This window comes from Elephantulus edwardii, unplaced genomic scaffold, assembly GCF_000299155.1.
Source record: "Elephantulus edwardii isolate Elephantulus edwardi_28Jun2011 unplaced genomic scaffold, EleEdw1.0 scaffold00210, whole genome shotgun sequence".
Lineage (NCBI taxonomy): Eukaryota > Metazoa > Chordata > Mammalia > Macroscelidea > Macroscelididae > Elephantulus > Elephantulus edwardii.
Genome location: NW_006399960.1, coordinates 4,419,233 through 4,423,146, shown reverse-complemented (window position 1 = coordinate 4,423,146; position 3,914 = coordinate 4,419,233).

Sequence of the window (3,914 nt, the reverse complement as noted above, 5' to 3'; positions counted from 1 at the left end):
CTATGCGTTGTCTTCTGAGGTGAATGACCTTTGAGTCCCAAACTCCTTTTCTTCAGTCCTGAAAAGGTATCTTTATGGCAGACCAGTGGCAGTGAGTGTTCCCCTGGTCCCCATGTCTTGAGGGATACCACCATTGAAGCTCTTAACCATGTTCCTTGGAACCTTAGGCTAGTCAGGCCTTCTCCTCGGTGTCTAGGCCTTCCCTAGTGTAACACTTGGCTCCTGGCAGCAAATGACTGCCCCAGGTCTGTTGTGGCAGATCCAAACTCCTTTGCTTCCACTTCCCACTGCATGGGAGCCAGAGACCATGCAGTGTGTGTGTTTGGACTTCACAAGCCAGGTCTCCCCGGAACTGGGTATTCCAACCGATGCCACTAGTATTCCCAGCCTGCTTTCCAGAAACCAGACGCTGTCTGCCCACCTCTTTCTCTAAGCTAGCTTCTCAGCCATCACTCCTGGGCTTGTCCCTTCTCTAGCCACTGGAAAAAGAGGTTAAAGCCCAGAGCAAAGTTGTAGCTTAGCAGCACATGATGGAAACAGGTTGGTGCTTGTAAAGTGCTTTTTGTGAGTGACTTCACACATCTTGGCACTTCTAGAAGCATAGCCTGAATGTGGAAGGAAGGGAGGGGGCGTTGAGACATCAGGGTGCCCATCTTCTTCTGTCTAGGAGCAAAAACTTTTGAGGTGCTTTCTTTGTTATTGAATCCGATCCTTAGCCCCCTCCCCCATGCCCCACAGCTGGGGATCATCGGCAAAGTCAGTTTTGAAGCAATGTACCTTAGAGGACCAGAGATACCCCACTGTCTTCCCTAGAAGCTTCTAGAAGAGGAGTACGGTGAGGATTGGAGCATTGCTTCCCCTCCCCTCTTCGTCTCACATCTCAGAGAAATGGGGAGAGGGGTCCTTTTTATTCAGTTAGGGCTTGATGTTAGCAGGTATGGCCTTCTGCTAAGGGACCTCTGAGGATGGTCTCATTCTCTGTTGTCACTCCGCGGAAGGACCTCCTGCCAGGCAGGCCCATTTTCATTGGTCCTTTGCTCTCTGCTCTCTGTCTTTTGCCAGGAACCTGAAGAGTTAAAAGTCTTCAGCTTGTTGCAATGAAATTATGGCTGGCAGTGGCGCCGCTGTTTGTTCAACAGACCTCCACTTTTAAACAGTTCACAAAAAGTTCATGGGGCAGCTAAAGATTATAAATGTGTGTGTTTGTGTATAGTCCACAGCAGGGTCCAAGAGCGGACCCCCACGCCTTTTGCAGCCTTATGTTCAGCCCTGTTCCATACTACCCGCACCCACTCCCCACAGAGGACACCGAAAAGCACTCTGGGCCTCAACACTCCATCTGACCTTGTGCATGTGAGAACGCTTCATTCCGACACTTGGTGTCATTTATCCACGCAGCATTAATATTGAAAACTTCGCAGTGTGAGCCCTGCCCTGGAGGAGAAGGGGAGCCTCTTTGAAACACCCAACATCCTAGGTGCCTGGAAAGTGCTGTGTTTATCTTCTGCCTAAATCTAGGCTGCAGAAAAAAAGCCCTTTTCAGGGAAGGCAGGACACTGGCCCTTTTTTTACAAGATGGGTTGGGGGAGTTATTTGACAGCACCCTTTGTTTTCCTTAGTAAGAAGCTAGGGGATCCTTTTCATGAGATAACCACTCTAAGATGTGGCTAGTCTAAGGGGAGGCCAATCTTTAAAAGGCTATGGAGACCGGAAGATTGAGATTTCTTCAGCATATGCTTTCTTCTTCCTTCATCCTTCTCTTGGGGGTTTGATTGAGTGACCCTTTAGCTCCTAATGTAATTTCAGTTTTTCCTCATGACAAACGGCAAGGGAATGGTGAGGTGCTGTTCTGCTGCTGCAGCCCATTACAGGGATACGCTCGAGCCCCAGAAGGCTGCCCCATTATATTTGGCCCCCAGAATGTCTTTTGTCAGATTGGGCCCCAGAGCTTAGGGAGAGCACATCTGGTGAATACAGTGGGGGGTGGGGGGGTGTTTCTGTCCAGCACGAGTGGTGATCCTCCTTCAACTTGATTTGTATAATTGGAAGACAAACCCCTGAGCCCCACAGCACCTTTTTGGTCACTCACCCCATGGAAGTCCCTGGGTCTGTCTGAGGAATGAGACTTTCTAGGGCAGTATTTTTTGAGAGCCCCACTCTGCACCTGGGGTTTCTGGAGCCTCCCTTGAGTCCCTTTTCTCCAACATCGTTGAGCCCATGTGAGGTACATGCGTGAGGATCTTGATTTACAAGGTCTAGGTGCCAGGGGGCTGAAGGTAGACAAAAGCTGTTTTCAGGACAAAGAAAGGCAGCAGGATCACCTGGCTTTTGGATTCACCTGCCACCCGCAGTTGCTTTGCTAGAGTCCCTGGACCTGGTGCCTACATCCGACCTGGCAGTCAGCTGTGACCTGGCAGCCTGTTCCTGGCAGTCGGCTCCAGTGCTAAAGTGTAAAAGCAAGCATTTGCATATTTTTCCTGCTAACAAAGGAAATGTGTCGACTTAGGGAACATTTGGGGTTTCGGAAACTGTGTGGGTGGGTGTGTGAGGGAGGAGAAAGAAAAGTTCCTCCGATGATGTGCACACCAATTATTTCACACCAAGGCTTGGGTCCCAAGTCGAAGCTGGGGCCGGGGCTGGACAAGGGGGGGACCGAGATGTGTTTGTGAGTGGGGAATTGCTGAGGGCCATCAGTCCCAGGCATTAAAGGCTCCCCTACTTATTAACCCAGCATTTAACAGCAGGATATGGGCTGAAGCGCAGTCAAAAGAAACGGCTCAACCTCCAAAGAGCAATTAAAATCCTGCACGAGGATAAATCACGCGCCGTGATAATCCTGTTAATAAAATGCAGCTTGTCCTGACCCTTCACTCATGCAGCAAACTAGAATGTGACGTGGGTGGGGGCGGTGGGCAGAGAAGGTAAGGAAGAGGGAGTGGTTGTCTCTGCTCCTCTGTCTCAGCCATGTTCCCCTCTGCAGAGGTAGAAATGGGTGACTCTTGCCCAGTCCCAGGTGCTCAGAGCCCATCAGCCTGAGCTGCTAAGACTTGTGCGTGCGCTAATGATTTCTTGTCCCCAGTGAGTGGGTGACATTGAATTACTCAGCCCCTTCTCTCTGCAGCTCCCAGGCAAAACCACCCAGGCAAAACCACCAGGGTTAGGTGCTTAATCTAATCTAGGCCTCAGGTGGGGCAGCTCTCCAGCCCGCAGACTCTTTTTTAACCCTCATTCTGGAAGTTGTATGTACGACAGTCCTGCAAATGCTTCATGCGTTTGGCTGGTCCCAGATGTGCCAGCACACTTGATTGTAGTGGCTTCTACACTCCAAGCCTTCAGCCCCCAGGAGGGTCAGTGTTCAAATCCCTGAGGTCTAACACCCTGTTCTTACCGTCTCAAAAGTCTGGAAAATAGCAGAGCGGGTAGGTGAGGAGCAGGCTGACTGTATCTTGTACTAAGTTACATGTGGTTCGGCTTTAACCCTCTCTTACCCACCCTGGGGCCTTCTGCTGGGGAGGCCTTTTCCTCTCACCTGGACGTTTGGGTCACATGCATCCCTTTTATCTCATTATCTGTAGAATGCACCCAGGACGGTGCACCATCCTGCATTCCTTGTGACTTGCCTGGAGCTAGACACCTTTTCATTCTCCATTTGAGCCTTGGTGGCGCATTGACTGACTGGGTGGCTGCTAACTGAAAGGCTGGCAGTTTGAACCCACCAGCTGCTCTACAGGGGAAAAGATATGGCCACCTGCTTCCATAAAGATTTACAGCCTTGGAAACCTTACGAGGCAGTTGTCTAAATGGAGTCACCAAAATCAGAATTGACTCCAAGGCAATGAGTTTGGCATAATTTTTTTTTTTAGGGGGAGCTACTCAATCTCCTGGGATTTATTTATTTCTTTCTTTTTAAACAG